Raw genomic sequence first — 25,142 nt, forward strand, 5'->3', positions numbered from 1 at the left:
CCCTTTTCTTCAAGGTACATTTCTTAAACACCCATTTCTTAAAGGTACTCTCACATGACACTCCCTAGAAACTTGCAGGTTTAAGAAAGCAGAATACTATTCATGCCACAAGGGGCACTTGAGGAACTGGTGTAAGAGCAAGCTGAAGGCAATAGCACATTGCAAGTACACAGTGCAGAAGATTTCCCGACAAATGATTTGAGTGTTCATTCACTGAACAATGTGAAAGGTAGCCCCCATCTCAGTGGTGCTATTGAGGTGGAAGTAGATACGGGGGTATCTGCTACCGTAATAGTATTTGTGAGAAGGGGTTCAGCCTTTGAGTTTAAGGAATCCATCAGCAAAATTGGCAACCTAAATGAGAGAGACCATCAAGATGATGGATATAACCATCGTACCAGTGCAATTTCAGCAGCAATCTGACCAACTCCCACTGATAGCTGTATCAGGCCGAGGACCAAATCTCCTGGGCCACGACTCGCTCAAAAAATTAAATGAAATTGGACAGAAAATTTTAAAATAAAAAAGGAGGCTTCCTCGAATTAATAATGAAGTATGAAAATGTATTTTGCGATGAGCTAGGGAAAATCAAGGACTTGCAGGCAAAGATCCATGTAGATCCAGAGGCAGCCCCATGGCTTTTCAGGGCCAGACCTGTGCCCTATGCCTTGTTTGAAAAGATGTAAGCAAAGAATTAGAACTAGGAATCATCCGGCCAGTCCAATTTTCAGCATGGGCAGCCCTGTGATAAAACCAGACAAGACCATCCACATTTGTGCGGGCTACAAATTGACAGTGAATCAGGCTGCCATGCTAGGCAAGTACAGTATTCCCAAGATAAGAAGATAAGAAGATTTGTATGCAAAGCTGGCTGGAGGCCAATCTTATACGAAGGTAGACATGAGCTATGCTTATCAGCAGCCTGAAGTTCTGTTACAATACCAGGGACCCGGATTCAATTCAGGCCTAGGGTGACTGTGTGGAGTTTGCACTTTGTCCCCGAGTCTGCATGGGTTTCCTCTGGGTGCTCCAGTTTCCTCCCACAGTCCAAAGACGTGCAAGTTAGGTGGATTGGCCATTCCACTTTGTCCCTTTTGTCCAAAAGGGTAGATGGGGTTACTGGGTTACGGGGACAGGGTGGAGGCGTGGGCGTAAGTCAAGTGCTCTTTGCAAGGGCCGGTGCAGACCTGATGGGCTGAATGGCCTCCTTCTGCTCTGTAGGGATTCTATGAATTAAGCACAAGGGTTTGTTTCACGATACACGCCTGCCTTTTGGTGTTGTCAGCTTATGCCATATTCCACAGAACAATGGAAAGTTTGTTGCAAGTATTGCCATATTAATAGCATACCTGGATTGTATATTGATAATGGGATTGATGGAAACTGAGCACCTACCTAACCTGGAAGAAGTGCAAAGATGATTGCAAAAGGCTGGTGTTCACCCCACGAAGGAGAAATGTACTTTTCAGGCCAATGAAGGGGCTTATCTGGGTTGCCGGGTAGATGCACACGCTTTTCACCCCATGGAAGACAAGGTTAGTGCAATAAATGAGGCACCGGCCCATAGAAACCAGGATGAGCAGCATTGGAGCTCGCAAAAATACAGCTGCTCCTGTGCTCACATCACGTGATCCCGAGAGAGAAGCTTTTAACAATGTAAAGCAGTCATTACATTCATCTTGTTTATTGGTGCACTTCGACCCATCCAGAAAATTTGTTTTAACTTGTGATGCCTCTCCTTATGGCTTCGATTCAGTTTTGTCTCATATAATAATAATATTTATTGTCACAAATAGGCTTACATTAACACTGCAATAAAGATACTGTGAAAAGTCCCTCGTCGCTACATTCTGACGCCTGTTATGGTACACGGAGGAAGAATTCAGAATGCCAAATTACCTAACAGCATGTCTTTCGGGACTTGTGGGAGGAAACCGGAGCACCCGACGGAAACCAACGCAGACATGGGGAGAACATGCAGACTCCGCTCAGACAGTGACCCAAACCGGGAATCAAACCTGGGACCCTGGCGCTGTGAAGCAACAGTGCTAACCACTGTGCTACCGTGCCGCCCATGAATGATGGTCTGCAAGACCTATAGGATGTGTCTCCAGAACCTTCTCAGAAGCTGAAAATGTCTATTCTCAGTTTGATAAGGAAGGGTTGGCTGTTGTGTATGGAGTCAAGAAATTCCACCAGTATGTGTATGGAAGGAATTTTACTACTGCAATAGATAACAAGCCACTATTGCATCTTTTTAAGGAAGACAGGCCTATTCCAGTAGCAAGGATTCAGAGTTGAGCATTAATCTTATCAGCATTAATCTTATCAGCATACGAGTATACATTCCAATACTGGCCTGAATCTAAATAGCAAATGCGGTCGCCTACCATTGCCTGAGAGTGTAGCACCCCCTCAGTATCGCAGGAAATTGTGATGCCGCTAAACTTCTTGGATACATTGCCAGCTTTGGCGCAGCAAATCAAGATGTTCACAATGTCTTATGTTTGGTGGCCGAGAGGTTAGTGAAGCGCTGCGATCAGTGCCAATTGCGACACGTTTCCTGCCACGGCCCCATTGTACTTGTGGGAATGGCCTGGTCGGCCATGGGTGGATGTCCACATTGATTATCTGGAGCCAGTTTTGAGCACAATGTTTTTGCCCATTCGAAGTGGACGGAAGTGTTTGAAATGAAGCCTACGATGCCGCATGCTACAGTTGAGAAATTGCTTCAGTGTTTTGCATCCCATGGGATACCTGAACTAATTGTGTTGGATAATGGAACGGCCTTCACGAGTGCTGAATTTCAGAATTTCATCTCCACGAATGGTATAAAGCATATCCAAACTGCACCATACCACCCAGCATCCAATGCACTGGCTGAACGAGCAGTCCATTCCTTCGAAGCAGTCTTAAAAAGCAGGCAGATGCAACTCTGGAAACCAAAATGTCTTGACTTCTGCTAGGATAACTGACAATATGACATTCGACAGCAGAATTATTGACCGGCCCTATCTTAGGACCAGACTAAGTCCGGTGTTGCCGAATTTGCCGGGAAGGGTAGAGCCAGTCAGAGCAGTCAGAAGAAAAGACACCGTTCAAGCAAAGCAGCAAGATCATTTGCAATAGATGAACCAGTTATGTTAGAAATTTCAGCAGCGGATCCATCTGGGTGCCAGGAGTTGTTGTAGCCAAGATAGGACCGCTGTCTTACAAAGTGAATCATAGAATCATAGAATTTACAGTGCAGAAAGAGGTCATTCGGCTCATTGAGTCTGCACCGGTCCTTGGAAAAAGCACTCTAATTAAGCCCACACCTCCACCCTATCCCCTTAACCCAGTAACCCCACCTAACCTTTTTTTTGGACACTATGGGCAATTTAGCATGGCCAATCCATCTAACCTGCACATCTTTGACTGTGGGAGGAAACCGGAGCACCCGGAGGAAACCCACGCAGATACGGGGAGAACGTGCAAACTCGCACAGACAGTGACCCAAGCTGGGAATCTATACACCACTGTGCTACAATGTACAAGGTAGAATTGTCAGGAATCATGTGGACCACTTACGTGGACAAGAGTTGCCCCAGCAACCAGTCATATTACCAACAGGAACCGTTTTGATTGACGGAGTAGTGAAGTATCCAGTCAACCTGTGACAGGACAGCCGGCTGTCACCACAAGGCCGGGTTGCCAGCACCTGAGGAGATATCTGGTGCAGTAGTTTAACTGCTATCATTGCATCAAAGGACTTGCGGGGGTGGGGGGGGGGGGGGGGGGGGGGGGAGGAATGTGGTGTCTGGCCCCTTTAAAGGACGATCAGCTGATAGGGTCACATGACTGAAAAAAACAATCAGGGGACGAGGGTGGGGGAGGGGGTGCACCCTAGCAAGCATGGGCTTTTCACAGAATCACACAGTGCAGAGGAGGCCCTTCAGCCCATCGAGCCTGCACCGACACATGAAATCACCTGACCTACCGACTTAATCCCATTTGCAGGCACTTGGCCCATAGCCTGGAATGTTATGGTGTGCCAAGAGCTCATCCAGATACATTTTAAAGGATGTGAGACAACCCGCCTCTCCACCCTCCCAGGCAGTGCATTCCAGACCCTCATCACCCTCTGGGTAAAAAGGTTTTTCCTCATCCCCCTAATCTTCCTGCCCCTCACCTTGAACTTGTGTCCACTCGTGACTGACCTTTCAACTAAGGGGAACAGCTGCTCCCTATCCACCTTGTTCATGCCTCTCAATCTTGTACACCTCAATGAGGTCGCCCCTCAGTCTTCTCTGCTCCAGAGAAAACAACCCAAGGTTATCCAACCTCCCTTCATAACTTGTTCCATCCCAGTCAACATTCTGGTGAATCTCCTCTGCACCCAACCAGTGCAATCACATCCTTCCCACAATGTGACGATCAGAACTGCATGCAGTACTCCTTAGTTTGATTCCAGACACTGACTGGCAGCCACAAAGTTGCAAAACTCTGCAAGATAGTACAGTTGAGCATCTCTCATCCGAAATGCTTGGGGCCAAGTGTGTATTCTTGGAGGTCGATTTGCAGGATTGAAGGAGCTGGGAGCGAAGTATAGACTGGAGCAGGGGGAAATATTTAGATACATGCAGGTTCGAGACTTTGCCAGAAAGGAGATACAGAGCTTCCCAGTGGAGCCGGCTTCCACATAGCTGGAGGAGGTGCTGACGACAGGGGGACTGGTGGTATCAGTGATTTACGGGTCTATTTTGGAAGAGGAGAAGGTACCGCTGGAAGGGATCAAGGCAAAGTGGGTGTAAGAGTTGTGAGAGGGTATGCAGGAGGGGTTCTGGTGTGAGGTGCTCCGGAGGGTGAACGCCTCCACCTCGTGCGCGAGGTTGGCGTGATACAGCTGAAGGTGGTGTATAGAGTGCACCTTACAAGGGCAAGGATGAGCCTGCTCTTTGAGGGGGTAGAGGATGTGTGTGAACATTGTGGGGGGGGGGGGGGGGTTGCCCGCAAACCACATTCATATATTTTGGTCCTGTCCAAAGCTGGAGGATTACTGGAAGGAGGTTTTTAGGATAATCTCTAAAGTGGTGCACGTGAAACTGGACCCGGGCCCCCGGGAGACCATATTCGGGGTGTCGGACCAGCTGGGGTTGGAAAGGGCTGTGGAGGCAGATGCTGTAGCCTTCGCCTCGTTGATCGCCTGAAGGCGGATCCTGTTGGGATGGAGATCAACCTCTCCACCCTGTGCCCTGGCGTGGCGGGGGAACCTGCTGGAATTCTTGACGCTTGAGAAGGTCAAATTTGAACTGAGTGGAAGGATGGAGGGATTCTACAATTCATGGGCGTTATTCATTATGCACTTACGAGAATTGGATTACATCGAATATTAGGGCGTGGGTGCCGGGAGGGTTGGGGGGAGGGGGACTGTGTATGTGTTAATGGTGATTATATGTGATTCCTGGTTCCTTTTTGTCATTTGTTTATGTTAACATGCGGGCTAATGTTTGGGGGTTTGGTGGGAGGATGGGATCGTTGTTATTGATCTGGGGATTGACATTGTGTTCGTTACTGCTTATTGTTTATTGTTGGGTGTAAATTTGGGAGAAAATGTGAAAAAGGAGTAGAATGAAAATATTTAAAAGAAAAAGAAATGCAACAAGACTGTCGGAGGTCCGTCGCTGAGACTTCATGCATTGAACTTTCTATTCTCACTCCCTAGCCAATTCATAAATATGGGTGTCAGGCTGGAAGTCCAGTATGTTTAATTTAAACAAGGTCCTGCTAATCAGATTGACAAGCAGCAGACATTGTGATATTGAGCGTGGCTTCAGTGACTCTGTCAGTTTGATTTATGTTTTACTGAACAATTTAGTACCAGATGATTAATGACCATGACAGCAGTCCAAATTTGAGCTCACACATTTGTACATCTCTGTTTACCACTATGTTCCTCGTGAATATTTTGCAATATTTTCTTACAGAAGCTATTTGACATGGCAATCTTCGCTGCTTTGTAAACTATTCAATGTACTGCTCTTAGTCCCTGTTGCAATGCTTTTGTATGTGGAACTAATGCCCAGAAATTAGCTACCTTGTGCCTATTTTGCAGGCACTCGGTGATCTATTAAGTCTAGATTCTTATTTCTACCTTCTTTTGTTTTCTCCTCTTTGTTTCTTTGTTCTTGTGCTTGTGAACTTCATTTTACGCCAGTCTTTTTAATTAACTTGATTTATTTCCTGTTGTTCTTATTTTCTTATATTGACTGTTTATCTAAACATACCAGTTCCACCTAATCTAGTATCAATAAAGTAGATTACTCAGTTGGAGGATAGAGGACTCTTTTATCTGTTTAGGAGAGACAGCAAAATACTTAAAATGTCTGCTTTTGAAGATGATCAGTGTACACACTGGTGGTCTCATACCACATCAGGAAACACCCAGCATTAATCTTTGTCAAAATGGTGATGATTACCAGCAGACCACAAGCACACCACTGCTTGGCATTCTTGGCTTTGACCAAAAGTTACTGAGTATCTCTGTTCTAATCTTTTAGGCAGTCCATAAATAGACCAACACTTGTTGAAATATGGTTTTGAAATATGTTGGATTCCAAAGAGTGGAATAATATTTTTAATTAGGGATTTGAGTGTAAGAACGCTTATATATTTAACGATAGTTTGAAAAGTCAGAATAAAGTAGTCTCTTCAACCTTTCAAGATGAATGAAAAGTAGCACTGTAGAGATATGGAATGACTGGAATAGAAACATCAAGTTAAATCTAAGATGGAACACAGGAATGCCTAGGTATACACTAGGAAAATTTTCAAGTTTACATGAGGGAACTAGTCACTCCTTATAATCTGCATGTTTGATCAAGCTTTTGGTCCTATTGGGCACGAGTTAACCAAAAGGTTTCTAAGTGTGGTAGCGAGCAGTAACTGCCGTGAGCTTCCCGACGCTTGGCCCGCAAGGTCGACACCACTATAAAACGTTAATTGGTCCATTTAACGAGGCCCCATAGGCTTCATGCCGCAATTGATGGTCCTGCTGGCTGATTAGCCGGGTCCACACACTCCGGCCCCCTGCAGACAAGGGAGGGCAGCAATTAAACCGATCCTGCACAGTCAACCCCACACAGCTCGCAGCCGTGCCACCAAGAAAACCAGCCCCAAGATTCTGGGATGCTGACCTGGGCAGACTACTGGACGCGCTAGATGCCAGATGGGATGCCTTGTTCCCCCATGGGTCTCGGAGGGTCAGCCACAGGGTGGCCAGTGCCGCCTGGGAGGAAGTTGCAGTGGCCGTCAGCCCAGCAAGTTGGCCTGGAGGATCGGCACCCAGTGTTGCAAGAAAATCAATGACCTCCACTGGGCCGCATGGGTGAATTGGTACCAGATCCTGAGTAGGCACCATGCACGTCCCCTCCCAGCAATGTTCTGTGCCCCGGCCCACCCATGCTCAGCAGTGCTGCACACGCCACCCCCGCCCCCCTCCATATTCCCCATTCCATTCACCTGCATATGGGCCATCTCCCGACCTACCATAGCCTTGAATCCCCCTCCACCAAGCCAACCCCGTGCTGTACAACGCAAGCGCCTCACAATGCCACCTATGTGTACCCGCAAGAGAAGTTGGCCCACAACAGGCGGGAGAGGGCTCAGACGGGCGGCAGGGTGCCAGACAACAGAGTCCTCACCCTGTACGAGGAATGAGCCCCGGAGATTGCTGGGGTGGCCGAGGACAGATCTGTAACAAACGTAGAGGTTGGCGTACAGCACAGAGGTGAGGATCCACTGGCCCCTACCCAGATAACCTGAGTTGTTAATGCCATACGGGATTACCCATCCTTCCCACTGACCACATGTTCATTCTCCCGCAGGATCTCCATCCGACGGTGTCAGCCCATCTGGTCAACCCCCCACCTCCAATGAGAACACCTTGGAGGAGAGCTTTGAGGATACCACCATTGGGTTGGCATTGCGCACCCATGGGCGCTGAGACACCCATCTCCCCCCCTCCAGCCCAACCCAGCCAGGTCACTCCCTCACTGATGGTAACCCACTCCGACCGAGGCTGGCTCCCCCACCTCCCTTTGAGCACCGGGACAGCAACCCCAGTGCCCCCGGGCTCATTGCCTGAGCATGAAGATGGTTACTTACCTCCTCGGGCCCCCGCAGCGTCCCTTCCGCTAGCTTCACGTTTTTAAAAGGAGTGGTAATCGGCGCCTGTGTGACCACTTGCTGGGGAGACCGTTAGATCACTGCAGGCTGTTAGTTAGAGGGCCACTTTCATTAATTGTATGGAGAATGGGCGTAAGTGGTCATTATTGGTTTCTTGCCACGCCAAGGCGAGATCCTGGTTTTGCCAGTGGGATCGGGCCTGTTAGATTGCAAACGCATCGTCGTCCAGCACGTTTGTCGATTTTGGCCTCTCCCCCGATTTAACGGCCTCGCTGCGCTCTTGAATTGGATACTCAAAATTGTTTTTTTGTAAAATAAATTATCTATTTACCTATCTACGCAAGGCGGCACAGTGATTAGCACTGCTTCTTCACAGCGCTGAGGGCCCGGTTCGATTCCGACCTTGGGTGACTGTGTGGAGTTTATACGTTTTCTCCATTTCTGCATGGGTTTTCCCCGGGTGTCACGGTTTCCTCCACAGTCCAAATATGTGCAGGTTAGGTGGATTGGCCATGATAAATTGCCCCTGGAGTGTCCAAAATATTAGGGGGGTGGATACAGTGATAGGATGGGGGAGTGGGCCTATGTGGGGGTGCTCTTTCGGAGAGTAGGTGCAGTCTCTATGGCCCCCCTTCTGCACTGTAGGGATTCTAGGGTTCGATTATATAGTTTGGTGTTAAATTCTGTATGCTGATGTTCCTGGAAGGATGATTTTTTCTACAGTAACTACATTATATAAATGCAAGTTGTTGGTTGATGCATTCTTTTCCTGATAGCCGTCCTGGGTTTCAAAAAGCTGTTGAAAGGTTATGATCGAAGAGAATTAGTGGGTTTGCCTCTTCAACTGTTTTGAGTTGAAAGAGAGGAACTGAAAGCATTAATCCCAGAACTCAGTTATGAATATGTAAGAACCATAGCAGCACATGTGACCATGGGGGACATTTTGTTATGTGACATCCACTGTAGATTTTATTTGTGCAAGGTGAATAATAGATAAATATGCAGGGACACTGCATTTTCCTATCAGCGGGACGACGATGCCAGCGTCTTGGAAATTTGCCCCATCCAATCAAGTAAAGCAGTAATCATTGTTTAGCACCTTAACAGGCAGGAAACTAACCTCTTGACTTTGGGAAGGAACAAATTGTCTGCCAATCCAGATAAGAATGTTCACAGCTCTCTCTGAAACAGCAGCAAGTAAAGGCCTATTTCATTAACATAGGTGTATCACCGTTTCCCCTCTGCTTTTCTCTTCCCATCTGAAGATCATGGGTGGAATTTTACGGTCCAACCGTGGGAGGGTCTGGGTCGCAAAATGCGGCAAGCCACTTAAAAGCTCCACTGGCAGGAGTGGAATATCCTACCGGTGGGAGGGGCTGTAAAATTCCGGAGTAATTTCACACTGGTCCAAAACATGTCGGTGCCATTGTGTTTGTATGTGACCTGGATGAAGGCTTGGGGCAGCTTACAGAGAGTGTAAGAGATGGGGACCTCCAGTGACCTTAGACCCTGGAAGACCACATGCAGCAGTGTGTGGCTGGGTGGGGCATCTGTCACATGGACCCACAAGCTGCAGGGTGGTTCCAGGACGTGGATCCTGGAGCTGCAGGTGGACATTTGAATGAGGCACTGTTTGATGGGGATTATCTGTTTTGGGAGGGTGGGATTAGATGGCGGGGGGGAGAGCAGTAAAGAGGTGGATGGGTGGGTAGTCTAGGAGGGGGCGGGGAAAAGTTGCAGGTGGTAGGGAAAAGAGTGGGCTGCGGTGGGGGTTGTGGAATGGGTGTGGTGGTTTAAGGAGCAGGAAATAGAAAGGTGGGTTCGGCAATGGAGGGTGAAAGGGTTGGTAAAAAGCATATGGAAAAAGCGGATTCTGGGATCGTCAGAATGAGGAGGGGCAAATCTACTGTCATGGAGGTGGGCTCCTCGGGAAGGTAGGAGACATGGGAAGTCACCTGCATCAGATGGAGAGTGTTGGTGGGCTGCAGGCTTACTGTGGAAAGGTCAAATGTTATACCGAGGGGGGGAGGAGTCAATGGTTATGGGGGGCTAGGGTTATGGGGGGAGGTAAAGGTATTGGACTGCACTTCAAATGTAACACAAGCCATGGCCACTCGCAACTAGCCAGTGGACTCGAGGTGGAGATCTTGAGATGCTGGATGGGAGTTGGCGCATCAGAGGTGGGTGGAACTGCAGGTCATCCCAACTGGAGAGCTAAAGGGGAACCCCAGCACATACCATTTACAATGCTAGGCTGTTGGAACCGATGAGAGTGTGAGAGGCAAAGACTCAGCGAGCGCGGGAGGTTTCCTGCACACGGCTCACAAGGCCTCTGGCAAATATCTTTGTCTCCCTGAACATGTATAATTCTGGGGACATAGATGATGTGTGGGTGCTCTGCTACACAGACGAACCAACACGGTTGCGAATGGTACAACTCAGTTTTATTGCTAACATTTATTTACAGTGGTAAACTGGTTACTGAGGTTCGATCGTAACCCTTGAATCTGTGGACCTATTCCTAACACTATCTTGTAGTGGCACTCAGCACTTGGTGGATGTCTGAGTGGCTTGCTATGAGCTCTGTGCCCTGAGCTGTCTCCTGCTGGAATCCTCAGGAAGTGTCGTGTTCCCTGTTTTGTACTGTGTATGCTCTTGCCTGTGATTGGCTGTGGTGTTGTGTGTGTGTTGATTGGTCCGTTGATCTGTCCATCAGTATGTATGTGCTATGATGTTTACCCGAATATCATGACAATAGACACCCCCTGGGATGTCACCCTGAAGATGGAGAGGGGTGGGCGGGGCGCATCGACTTACTGAGTAAAAATCACAATGAAACCATATCAGACCAGGTTAAAGTGAAAGTGTAGTCTATTTAAAAAAACTATATGAACATTGAATAATTACAGTAAACCCGTGAAACCACGTTTGAAATCAGAATTTTGCAGAATTAGAATCTCAGAATTGTTAGGTTGCAGAAGGAAACCATTCAGCCCATCATGTATGCTCAGCCTCTCCAAATGAGCATTGTTTCCATTTAAATAATCATCTAATGGCCACTTGAATGTCTCGATTGAACCTGCCTCCACCACATTTCCAGTCAGAGCATTCCAAATCCCAAACCACTCGTGTGAAAAAATTGTTTTCTCACATCACATTTTCTTCTTTTGTAAATCACTTTAAATCTGTGCCCTCTCGCTCTTGATCCTTTTACAAACAAGAACAGTTTATCTCTTTCGACTCTGTCCAGCCCCATCATGATTTTGAAAACCTCTATCAAATCTCCTCTTGGCATTCTCTCCCAGGAGAACAGTCCCAACTTCTCCAATCTATCCTCATAACTGAAGTTTCCCATCACTGAGCCATTCTTGTAAATCTCTTCTGCATTCTCTCCAATGCATTCGCATCCTTCCGATAGTGTGGTGCCCAGAATTGTACCCAATCATGGAATCATAGAGTCCTTCCAGTACAGAAGGAGGCCGTTCAGCCCAATCAGCCTGCACCGACCCTCCGAAAGGGCACCCTACCTAGGGCCACAAGGGGCAATTTAGCACGGCCAATCCACTTTATCTGCCCATTTTTGGATTGTGGGAGGAAGCCGGAGCACCCAGAGGAAACCCACGCAGACAGCCCCTATTCCAGCTGAGGTGTTATTAGTGTCTTGTATAAGTTCAGCATAACTTCCCTACTCTTGTACTCTATGCCACAATTGATAAAGCCAAGAATACTGTATACTTTATTAACTGGTCTCTCCACCTTTAATGATCTATGCACATATCTATCCAGGTCCTTCTGATCCTGAAGTCTCAAGAATTTTACCACTTATTTTATACTGTCTGCCTATGTTCTTCCTACCTCACACTTCTCCACATTGAACTTCCATCTACTACCTATCTGCCAACTCCATCAATTTGTCTACGCCCTTTTGCAGTTCTACACTATCCTCCTCACAGTTTACAATGCTTCTAAGATTTGTGTCATCCACAAACTTTGAAATTGTCCCCTGTGCACAATGATCTAGATCATTAATATGATATGGGGGTTTAAACTAATGCAGCAGGGGCATGGGAACCTGGATTGTAGTTTTAGGGTAAGGGAGAATGAGAGTATAGAGGTCAGGAGCTCAGATTTGACGTCGCAGGAGGTGGCCAGTGTTCAGGTAGGTGGTTTGAAGTGTGTCTACTTCAATGCCAGGAGTATACGAAATAAGGTAGGGGAACTGGCAGCATGGGTTGGTACCTGGGACTTCGATGTTGTGGCCATTTCGGAGACATGGATAGAGCAGGGACAGGAATGGATGTTGCAGGTTCCGGGGTTTAGGTGTTTTAGTAAGCTCAGAGAAGGAGGCAAAAGAGGGGGAGGTGTGGCGCTGCTAGTCAAGAGCAGTATTACGGTGGCGGAGAGGATGCTAGATGGGGACTCATCTTCCGAGGTAGTATGGGCTGAGGTTAGAAACATGAAAGGAGAGGTCACACTGTTGGGAGTCTTCTATAGGCCTCCAAATAGTTCTAGGGATGTAGAGGAAAGGATGGCGAGATGGATAAGAGCGAAAGTAACAGGGTAGTTATTATGGGAGACTTTAACTTTCCAAATATTGACTGGAAAAGATATAGTTCGAGTACATTAGATGGGTCGTTTTTTGTACAGTGTGTGCAGGAGGGTTTCCTGACACAATATGTTGACAGGCCAACAAGAGGCGAGGCCACATTGGATTTGGTTTTGGGTAATGAACCAGGCCAGGTGTTGGATTTGGAGGTAGGTGAGCACTTTGGGGACAGTGACCACAATTCGGTGACGTTTACGTTAATGATGGAAACGGATAAGTATACACCGCAGGGCAAGAGTTATAGCTGGGGGAAGGGAAATTATGATGCCATTAGACGTGACTTGGGGGGGATAAGGTGGAGAAGTAGGCTGCAAGTGTTGGACACACTGGATAAGTGGAGCTTGTTCAAGGATCAGCTACTGCGTGTTCTTGATAAGTATGTACCGGTCAGGCAGGGAGGAAGGTGCCGAGCGAGGGAACCGTGGTTTACCAAAGAAGTGGAATCTCTTGTTCAGAGGAAGAAGGAGGCCTATGTGAAGATGAGGTGTGAAGTTTCAGTTGGGGCGATGGATAGTTACAAGGTAGCGAGGAAGGATCTAAAGAGAGAGCTAAGACGAGCAAGGAGGGGACATGAGAAGTATTTGGCAGGAAGGATCAAGGAAAACCCAAAAGCTTTCTATAGGTATGTCAGGAATAAGCGAATGACTAGGGAAAGAGTAGGACCAGTCAAGGACAAGGATGGGAAGTTGTGTGTAGAGTCTGAAGAGATAGGCGAGATACTAAATGAATATCTTTCGTCAGTATTCACTCAGGAAAAAGATAATGTTGTGGAGGAGAATGCTGAGCTCCAGGTAAATAGATTAGATCGCATTGAGGTACGTAGGGAAGAGGTGTTGGCAATTCTGGACAGGCTGAAAATAGATAAGTCCCCGGGACCTGATGGGATTTATCCTAGGATTCTCTGGGAGGCCAGGGAAGAGATTGCTGGACCATTGGCTTTGATTTTTATGTCATCATTGGCTACAGGAATAGTGCCAGAGGACTGGAGGATAGCAAATGTGGTCCCTTTGTTCAAAAAGGGGAGCAGAGACAACCCCGGCAACTATAGACCGGTGAGCCTCATGACTGTAGTGGGTAAAGTCTTGGAGGGGATTATAAGAGACAAGATTTATAATCATCTAGATAGGAATAATATGATCAGGGATAGTCAGCATGGCTTTGTGAAGGGTAGGTCATGCCTCACAAACCTTATCTAGTTCTTTGAGAAGGTGACTGAACAGGTAGACGAGGGTAGAGCAGTTGATGTGGTGTATATGGATTTCAGCAAAGCGTTTGATAAGGTTCCCCACGGTAGGCTATTGCAGAAAATACGGAGGCTGGGGATTGAGGGTGATTTAGAGATGTGAATCAGAAATTGGCTAGCTGAAAGAAGACAGAGGGTGGTGGTTGATGGGAAATGTTCAGAATGGAGTTCTGTCACAAGTGGAGTACCACAAGGATCTGTTCTGGGGCCGTTGCTGTTTGTCATTTTTATCAATGACCTAGAGGAAGGCGCAGAAGGGTGGGTGAGTAAATTTGCAGACGATACTAAAGTCGGTGGTGTTGTCGATAGTGTGGAAGGAAGTAGCAGGTTACAGAGGGATATAGATAAGCTGCAGTGCTGGGCTGAGAGGTGGCAAATGGAGTTTAATGTAGAGAAGTGTGAGGTGATTCACTTTGGAAGGAATAACAGGAATGTGGAATATTTGGCTAATGGAAAAGTTCTTGAAAGTGTGGATGAGCAGAGGGATCTAGGTGTCCATGTACATAGATCCCTGAAAGTTGCCACCCAGGTTGATAGGGTTGTGAAGAAGGCCTATGGAGTGTTGGCCTTTATTGGTAGAGGGATTGAGTTCCGGAGTCAGGAGGTCATGTTGCAGCTGTACAGAACTCTGGTACGGCCGCATTTGGAGTATTGCGTACAGTTCTGGTCACCGCATTATAGGAAGGACGTGGAGGCTTTGGAGCGGGTGCAGAGGAGATTTACCAGGATGTTGCCTGGTATGGAGGGAAAATCTTATGAGGAAAGGCTGATGGACTTGAGGTTGTTTTCGTTGGAGAGAAGAAGGTTAAGAGGAGACTTAATAGAGGCATACAAAATAATCAGAGCGTTTGATAGGGTGGACAGTGAGAGCCTTCTCCCGCGGATGGAAATGGCTAGCACGAGAGGACATAGCCTTAAACTGAGGGGTAATAGATATAGGACAGAGGTCAGAGGTAGGTTCTTTACGCAAAGAGTAGTGAGGCCGTGGAATGCCCTACCTGCTACAGTAGTGAACTCGCCAACATTGAGGGCATTTAAAAGTTTATTGGATAAACATATGGATGATAATGGCATAGTGTAGGTTAGATGGCTTTTGTTTCGGTGCAACATCGTGGGCCGAAGGGCCTGTACTGCGCTGTATTGTTCTATGTTCTATGTTCTATATCAAGAAAAGCACGGGTCCCAATACTGACCCCTGGGAAACTCCAATACAAAACTTCCTCCAGCCCGAAAAATATCATTGACCTTTACTCGCTATTTTCCATTATTCTGCCAGTTCCTTATCCATGTTACCACTATCCCTTTTGTTTTATGAGCTATAACTTTTTTTCACAAGTCTGTTATGTGGCACTGTACAGTATGCCTTTTTAAAGTCCATGTACATCACATCAACAGCATTACCCTCATCAACCCTTCCTGTTACTTCTTTATAAACTCCAGCATTTTAGTTAATATGAAATCCATGCTGGCTCTTCCCAATTTCATAATTTTGCATACCCTTCCACTGCGTCTAGGTGCTCCTCCAACCTCCACAGCTGACCACTGTGCCCTGTTCTCCTTGATGATGTTGGTAGGTGTTCTCTGTGTCCTTGAGTCTTGGAAGGCCTTGGCTTACTTTGGGTCTCCTGCTCTGGTGCAGCTGCACCCGCTGCACTTGCAAACAGAGGCTGGGCTGCTGGGGTCACAGACATAGGGTCTTCTGAAGGGGCACAACCCTTGGAGTGTTCTGAGTGGAGATCCCAGGGGTATGTGTCTCTTCCTCTTCCTTCGGGTGCCCGATGACCCTTCCCTGACTCTTTGGGGAGAAGAAGTACCCGGATGGATGAGATGTTCTGCCACTCTCTTGCACAGCCACTGTAAAACCTTGCCCATGGATACCGAAATGGAGTGTATGTTTATGTGCAACTCTTGCAGAAACTGATCATTCTGCTGGACAAGGGTCTCCATGGCATCCGCCACCCTCCCCATGGAGACCTCAATGTTCACAAATGTCAATAACACTTCCTCAGAGAGCAGACGGACAGACTCATGCACCTCACGTGCCACTCTGTTGGGGGACTCCAACAATTCTCTCTGAAGCTGCCCCATCCTCCTTCTGCATCTCAAGCATCTTGTCTAGGACTGCTCCCAGAGGCTCGTCATCTGACTTGGACTTTGCAGGGGCCTCTTTCCCAGACATTTTCCTAGTGCTAGATAGCTTGGCTACCACTGCCTCCTCCTGCTGTGGAAATGTGCCTGTGCGGTGACCACCAGAGTGTCAGACCCTGCCTGAACTAACCAACCAAGGTGTGTGTCTCTGGGTTGGTAGAGGATGCAGGTGACTTTCATGATGGCTCGATAGGTGAAATGTCTTGTTTTCCCTCATCCTCCTTGCTCATCTGCGGGGCTGCCGGATGTGTTGGACTTGGCCTCAGGGTCTGGACTCACCCTCTTCTTGGTGAAACCTCCAATTGCAAGAGGAGAGAGTGAGTGATTGCAAGGGCTGCCTCCAATGTAGCACCGCACACAAGCCTTAGGTTGCCAAGTGCAGCCATAAAGCTTTGTTCCTCGCTGGATGTAGGCCGGATACCTACCTTGCCATCTCCACACACCTGCTCCTGATCCTCTCCTGCCAGCTTGGCAGCCCATTCATCATATGGCACCAGGAGGCATGGCATCTGCTGCGCTAGCTGGTGTTCTCTCGCCAGAACCACACACCCACTTCCACAATATCACCCTATGTGTGACAGGTGTTGCTCTCTTTGGTTGTTTCTAAATATGGCGGTCAATATGGTCACCTTCCTTAATTCTAATTACGTTTGCTTTAGAGTCGCCAGGTATCTTCTTTCGATACTGCCACAAGGTTCAAACCTGAATGCCGATCAAAGAGCCGATACACCAGTTAGTTAGTTCAAAGTCAATCCAATTTTATTTACACACACAGCAATAGCTACCCATGCACGAAATGCTACAGATTAAACTATCACTGCTGCTAAAGTCTATACTTAGCTTCGGGCGCCCACTCAGTCAGAGGAACAATGGCCGTTGTTCGGTTCTGAGGCTGCTGGGGTCGAAGTGGTGGAGGGGAACAGCTAAGGTCGTTCGTCTGGTCGCGAGCGTTGACCTTGGACTTACTTGCTTCTGGTGTAGCTGGTGGACGGGTCTCTCCGCTGTGAGAGCTGATTCCAAGAGAGCGATTCCCTCTTGGGGCCTTCTCCTTATACCCGAAGGGGGCTTCGCGCGCTTTTGGTCGGGCCTTGAACTTGGCCCCAATCAAGTGGGCCATTTCTTGATCATTCGCATTGATCCTGACCAATAAAGGGGCAGGTGCCCTGATGGCTGGGCATGTCCTAGGTGGCCATTGGCCTGCTTTGTTTTCTGTTTTCTGTTTGGGGAACTGGCACCGCGAGGTCTGGGGCCAGATCGGCTACTTAAGTATCTTCCTTTGTTCCCAGAGATGGGCCATCCGTATGCTAATTGGCATACAGTTTCGGACACGTCTGGGAGCTGTTTCTCCAATATGCAGACAGGCTCTGTGCCTGCTTGCTTTCTTAACATTGTCCATTTTTCCCTGCAATCTTTGCAAATGTCCATTTTGTATTCTGGAAGTGGCCATCCCAGATGGCTACACACCCTCCTTGTGATCCTCAACACAAAGCATGAAGGATCAAATTACTGCATCTTCTTCTTTCTCCTCCTAAGTCGGGCACCCATAAGCACTTGATAGGCTCTACACTGCTCTGTCCTATGAATTGCAACTTTTACCTAAATTATTTTATGTACATCCATCATTATAAAATTCTACAATAGCAGCAACATAGGTCTCTGGCTTGGTAGTCAAGCATAGAGTTTTACATTTCTTTATTCAAACGAAACGAACACCACAAAGAAACGGATGTACTTTAATTCACTTAAAGGGGTTGGGGGGTTTGTTGAAGTCCAAAAATAGGGGACCTGAGGGTGTATACTGGGGTGCGGGAAACTTTCCTCCACCATTTATTCAGTCTAAGGGTCTGAATGGCACTGCAGAGTATTGCCAGTACTAACTGTGCTTCCACAACGTAGGACAGGGAATACCAGGTAATGAACTTGTCACACCAGGTCGGTGTATCGGTAACTATCTCGGGGTTTAGTGTATGGCAGGGGTGGGAAACATTCACGGCCTGTGTAGTCGGGATCAGGGGGGTAGCGTCCCTGCGCAACTGGAGGGATCCCGCTAAGATCCAACTGTAGAGCATGATGGTTGTCTTCATCTTTCCTTCTCTGTCTTCTTCTTTTCTTCTTCTGAGGTTCCTGAGGTTCCCGAGTTCTATGGACACAAGCATAATTTCTGTTATTATCTTGTTTAAGATCTTGTCTTTCTGTCTGTCTGTCCTTTTTGCCAATCACCCATTATAATTGGTCACCATCTGTGACTCCCTCATTTTTTTTTTAAACCAAATACTTGGGACAAGACATCCGACAAAAATACTGACACAGTGCGAGCCGTCACGCAGCCTGTGTGATCTACCATCCTAGTGTTTGAGGATGTAAATAGCATCTGGAAGCAACCTAAGGGTTGTCATAAAGAAACAAAAGAGTTTTGAACTTAAAGAGCCAAAATGGGGTGCGTATGGGCCGCGGCGGGTAAGAATGGGTGGAATCCCCGGGTAGGACGGTGACCAGTGCCATATGTGCTATACCCGAGCGTAGCTGACCAGAGGGAGGTCCTCAGGCAGGGCGGGACCAGTGCCGTTTCTCCACTGCCTGAGCGACCGGCAAGAACGGTACGAATATGTGGTCGTCGTGGGGGCTGCCTCTTATGAATCAGAAGAGTAGCTATGATTGGTTGTTCACGGACAAACTTGTTCCATTAACTGCCAGTGGGCGTTAAAAGAGTGGTGGCGTGGGGCCATGAAAACTATAAATGAACAAACAACATTTAACATTCACAATAATGAACAAACATACATTACAAACATGGTGCAGGTTCCATCAGAAAGGACACCGTAACTCACATTTGGCTTGAGGTGTAACTATCATATGGGGTCAGTGCAGTGTGAGCAAAGAAGAGAGGAAGGAGGAGAGAAACAAAGATGAATTGGCATTGCTGAGGTGTTCTTGCCATGAGAAGTCGTGGGTAAGCGCTCACAGTTTGCATGGGGCAGCTGGGACCTTGCAGCTGCTGTGGGTGGTGTTCTGTTTCATATCTGGGGGCTAATCTAGCTGGTGGTGGGGGTCTCCTGCAATCTCGGGCGAAGTGTCCTGACTGCCCACAGATGTAACATGGCCCCTGAGGCATGTAAAGTGGAGCAAGCTCTCTGGAGTATTGCTCCCTTGGGTACGGTTCCCTGGGTGGGGTTTGGGGCTGTTGGTGTCGTTGCTGGTTCAGGGGGCATTTGTGGGCTGATTCCGTTGCTGTTTCAGGGGGGCTTGACATTCTCGTGCGTAATGTCCTAATTGGCCGCAATTATAACACTCCTGGGATTTAGTTTGCTGTGGGCTGTTTCTTCCCTCGTTTGCCCATGCGGGGTTCTGGTGTGTCCTGACTGGATGCATGTTCTCATCTGCCTGCTCTTCCTCTGCTTTGCCATAAGCTGTTTTACCTTGGATGGACTGTTCCCAAGTGTGGGACAATCTTTTCAAAACCCATTTCTCATTGTTGGCCTCGTTTGAGGGATCGTAATTTGCGCAAGCTCTCTGTCCTGCCTCTGTCGCATGAGAGACTAGGATATGGGTCCATTTGGCCATATTATCTGGGGTCAAATAGGCGCGGGCTAATTCTCCAAACACCGCTGTGAAATGTATCCACAAGCATCCAGCAAACGCTGTGGGGTGCTCTGTCTTCTTTTGCCTACACTTGTTTAGGCCTTCTACGGGGTCTCCTCTGTTATAGCCGATCACATCTAGGATCGCTGTGTGCATTTCTTGTAGGGTGCCTCCTCCTACATTCTGTGGGTCGGGAAGGGGTGCCACGACTGAAGGGTCGAGGCTTAAAACCGTGAGCCTCACTTGCTCCTTTTCATCCAGGCCGTACATGGTCGCCTGCTGTTTTACTCTAGCAAAGAACTGGTGGGGGTCCGATGTGGGTAGGAACGGTATAATCTTATCACACGCGTCTCGTAATTGGGTGACGGTTAACGGGGTAGTGTATAGGAAATCTGAGTCTCCTTCTGATGCGGCCCTGCGATTTGTGGTTACAGGGTTCATAGGGGTGCGTTCTGCTTGTGCAGTCGGGGGTTGGGGTGCTTTTCGTTTCTGGGGTTTTTCCTGTGTACATGTCCCATGTACATATCTATAGGCAGTCTCATTTAACTCCTGCCAATCGGGGCCATTTTCATGGTCTAATTGGGGTCCAAACGTACCCTGAAACCCAATCTGAAAAGAAAGCAGAGGTTGCAATTCTGCAATTTGCTTCCGGCACTTTGCGTGATCTACCGAGCTCTGCCTTTGTTCTGTTGTGGAAGTGTGGAGCGCTCGTAGGGCTGCTTTTAAATCGCTGCACTGTTTCTGCAACTGCTCGACCTGTTGTTCGGTTTCCTGTCTTACCAACACCGCACGTTGCGTGTCTTGGTAGGCTTTGTCAAGGCTTTTTACACGTACATAAAAAGCAAGAGGGTAGCCAGGGAAAGGATTGGCCCACTGAAGGGCAGGGGAGGGAATCTATGGAGCCAGAGGAAATGGGAGAGGTACTAAATGAATACTTTCCATCGGTATTCACCAAAGAGAAGGAATTGGTGGAATCGCCTCGGACACCAGAAAGATTGCTCTTCTTCTCTCCACGGCCGGGGACCATGCCATCCACATTTTCAACTCTCTCACCTTTGCAGATGACGACGACAAGACAAAGTTCAAGACGGTTCTCCTCAAATTTAACACTCACTGTAGCGTAGAGGTGAATGAAAGTTTCGAGCGCTACGTGTTCCAGCAGCGTTTTCAGGGTAAGGACGAACCTTTCCAATCCTTTCTAACGCACCTCCGCATCCTTGCGCAGTCTTGCAGCTACGGGCCCACCTCCAACTCCATGATACGCGACCAGATCGTTTTTGGTGTTCAGTCAGACCCCCTACGTCAGCAGCTCCTCAAAGTAAAGCAACTCACCCTAGCGACCGCCATCGAGACCTGTGTCCTACATGAAAATGCCACCAGTTGGTACTCCCATATACAAACGGGAAGGTCCACACGAGGCAGAACGGGTCCAAGTGATTGAGCACCTCCAGGGCCTCAGCCTGGATGAGAGCGGCCATTTCGCGCGTTTTTCGTGGACTCCCGCGCATGTACGCACCAAACGAGGGGACGACGACGTGGAGGAATGTAATGCACAGGTGCGCACCGCGCATGACCGCACTGCGCATGCGCAGTGGCGCAGCGAACGTGCTGACGTCACGACATGCGGCAACTGTGGCTCCGCCCATTTAAAGCGACAATGCCCTGCAAAATCTCGACAATGCCTACAATGTGGAAGACTTGGCCACTATGCTGCCTGCTGTCAAGCAGCTCAGCCTTCCAATTCATATCGCTTCAGCCAGCCTCGCAGGAATGTTCGGGCAATTCAACCCACGGTCACTGAGTCCGATTCCGACCTCCCATACAGCAGTGACACCGAGGACCCAAAGGCGCCTTTTTGAGTCGATGTCGTAACAAAAAACAGGCTGTCCCCGAAGCAAAGACACCAGCCGCTGTCAGTATACAGCATCGATCCAGACGATGAGTGGTGTGCCACCCTGACGGTCAACCGGTCCCAAATACGATTCCGCCTGGACACTGGTGCCTCCGCCAATCTCATGGCGTGGTCTGCTTTCCAAAGTCTTTGTGTCAAACCAACCATCTTCCATCGGCCTGCCAGCCATTGGACTACAATGGCAACATCATTCCTGCTACCGGCTCATGACAACTCGAAGTGACGCACAAGTCACGAAAAGCCATGCTTCCTTTCGAGATTGTGGGCTCCTCGAAGGACTCTCTGCTTGGCGCACAGGCGTGCAAGCTGCTAAACCTCGTTCAAAGAGTTCACTCTCTCCTGATGACACGTCTGCCTTCCAGGATGCTGACTTCAGGGCGCAACTCAACGCCATCATCGACCAGCATCGCGACGTCACGGCATCCCACTCACTGTGATGTTGGACAATGGCTCCTGCTTTGCAAGCCAGGAATGCTCCAACTTTGCCAGGAGGTACAACTTTGTGCATGTGACATCCAGTCCCCTGTACCCACAATCCAATGGCAAAGCGGAGAAGGGCGTCCACATAGTCAAACGGCTCCTCTGCAAGGCTGCCGATGCGGGATCCGACTTCTACCTCGCCCTGCCGTCTATTCACGTCCCAGACCTCGACCACGTTCCAGTCCTTCAACGAATGCAACTGTCTCGTGCACAGCACAAGGCGGCTCATGACTCCCGTGCAGCTGATCTCCTTGCTCTGGCTCCAGATGACAACGTCCGCATCCATCATCCGGATGGTGGCTGGTCTGCAACTGCAGTGGTTCTTCAGCAGGTAGCTCCCCGCTATTTCCTGGTTCGTCTACCAGATGGTTCCATTCTGCGTCATAATCGACGTGCCCTTCGTCTCGTTCCGCGCTCGCTACATGATCCTCCGCCAGTGCCACGCCCTCCTGTTGTCCCTGACCTGGACTATGCGGAGATTCCGGTTACTTTGCATCCTCCTCACTCTGACACAGTCCAGCCCGTTCCTCAGCCGGTGGCTCCTGACCCACCCTTGAGGCGGTCAACCAGAATTTGTCGCCCACCTCAGAGACTTAATTTGTGAACTTTGTGCACTAATGGACTCTCTGGTCTGTTCTGTTCTTCTGTTTAATCATTCAAGTGGTTTGTATATAGTGTTCATCTCGTTATTTGTGCGAGACACTATTTTTTCTGCACCAGGCACCTTCTCATGTAAATAGCTTAGTTTTATGTACATAGTCCTGTAAATATTTCACACACATGTAGTCAGGAACATTCACCACACACTATTTATTGTCACGCAGGCAATTTTTTTTTATATAAAAGGGGGGATGTCATAATATACACCAGTATATCATGGTGCATACACACACTGATGGACACGCAGTGGGACCAATCAACATACACAACACCGCAGCCAATCACCAGTGAGAGCACACGCACTATAAAGACAGGGGGCATCAGAGTTCCTGCTCATTCGAGTAGCAGCTAGCTAGGAGCACAGAGCTCACAGCCTGCAACACAGACATTCACCATGTGCTGAGTGCATTAACTGGTTAGGACAAGGCAAAGGTCTTTAGTTAAAGCTGGTATCGTATTTGTCCACAGTTCAAGTATGTTTAAATAGTTAACCTTTTAATAAAATAGTGTAGCACTACTTCCAGTGTTGGTGACCTGTATGTTATCCAGAACACCCAACACATCAGGGACGATAGTGACGTTTAAGCGGCATCTTGACAAATACATGAATAGGATGGGAATAGAAGGATACGGACCCCGGAAATGTAGAAGATTTTAGACGGGCAGCATGGTCGGCGCAGGCTTGGAGGGCTGAAGGGCCTATTCCGTGCTGTACTTTTCTTTGTTCTTTGTTGAAGGGCCTCCACCACCTAAAGCTCGATCACAGCAGCCAAATTGGGACTACCATGCTGAAGTAAAGGCCTTTGGTCAACGTCTTTGTTATACTTTCAACCTGGACCTTCTCAAAACAGCGTTCATCAATCCATGTTACATTACGTTTGAGGAAGTTCGCTGCCCGGAACTTAGACTGGAAAGAGAGGATATCACATTAAATCTCAAAGACAATCAGCAGTTACTTGAGAAAGGCTCATTGTTTGCAGACACTTACCTCCAAGACTGTTTCAGTAGTACCTATCCAAACTTACCTGTCGATGGAGTTGAAGCATTGACTAGTCACATCACAGGGTCACAGATTGTGTGCCATGTTGCCAGGAACTTAGCTGAGGAAGACTTGATACTAAGTGCAGAGTTCCCAGTACCAGAAGAAAATTTACAAAAGACATTATTTGCTATTGTTGGAGCATTGCTTGAGAGCAGTGGAACTGAAAGAGCCATCTTATTTATTTCATCGAATTTACAGTGCAGAAGGAGGTCATTCGGCCCATTGAGTCTGCACCGGCTCTTGGAAAGAGCACCCTACCCAAGCCCCCACCCCCACCCTATCCCCATAACCCAGTAACCCCACCCAACACTAAAGGCAATTTTGGACACTAAGGGCAATTTTAGCATGGCCAATCTACCTAACCTGCAAATCTTTGGACTGTGGGAGGAAACCGGAGTACCCGGAGGAAACCCACACACACACAGGGAGAACGTGCAGACTCCGCACAGACAGTGACCCAAGCCGGGAATGGAACCTGGGACCCTGGAGCTGTGAAGCAATTGTGCTGACCACTATGCTACCGTGCTGCCCTTTATCCGGGACTTCCTAATTACTTAACTTATTAGTAAGAATCTATTTGAAATCTGGCCTCTTGTTAATCCTATGGGACTATTGGTGGAAGAGCTGAAGAAACGGAATATGTCTTCCTGAATCCAGACTGACCAGGCAGTCTGGAGCCAGCACTCTGCTCCCGGTGTATTTCATTGGACTATATAGTGATGAGCAGCTAATTACAGAAGGACCTGGTGAAACTGTGCTGTCAGCTGAAGAAGAGGCGGTGCGAGCAGCGTTGCGTAAAATCTATGGCTGTACATAAACAGACAACATTGGGGTTATTCAAACTTCACAAAGCAACCTGTGGCGACCAAGGCTCTGAGCGTTTAATGGCTGGACTCGTCCTACGTTGTCATGATATTCAAACACACACATCATGATGGACACACCAACAGACAAATCAGAGCACACAACACCACAACCAATCACACACAAGGACACCAACCACATAAAAGCACGAGCACGACACCTAGTGGACAGTAGGTCTGGGGACAAAGACACGGACAAGACCTGTTACAAGATCACAAACAGGGAATCCCCACGTGCAGAGTATCAAGACAAAACTGTACATAGAAAGTTTAAATAAAATAGCGTTGTACCATATACAACCGTGTTGGCTCATCTGTGTGTCAGAACGCCCAACACCACATGGTACAGGAGTGGATCGATACCTGCCAACTAACCTGCCATTCTGGACATGGACTGCACCGACAAACCGCAGCCGTTGCAAGTCGCAAGAACCTAGGTACCA

The 25,142-nt window shown here is 48.1% G+C and overlaps 1 pseudogene; it reads left to right on the forward strand.

Moving 5' to 3' along the window:
- Positions 1 to 548: 548 nt before the first annotated feature.
- LOC140428907 (large ribosomal subunit protein mL44 pseudogene) lies at positions 549 to 24,653 on the forward strand (annotated as a pseudogene).
- The last annotated feature ends 489 nt before the right edge of the window (positions 24,654 to 25,142 follow it).

Source organism: Scyliorhinus torazame, chromosome 8, assembly GCF_047496885.1.
Source record: "Scyliorhinus torazame isolate Kashiwa2021f chromosome 8, sScyTor2.1, whole genome shotgun sequence".
Lineage (NCBI taxonomy): Eukaryota > Metazoa > Chordata > Chondrichthyes > Carcharhiniformes > Scyliorhinidae > Scyliorhinus > Scyliorhinus torazame.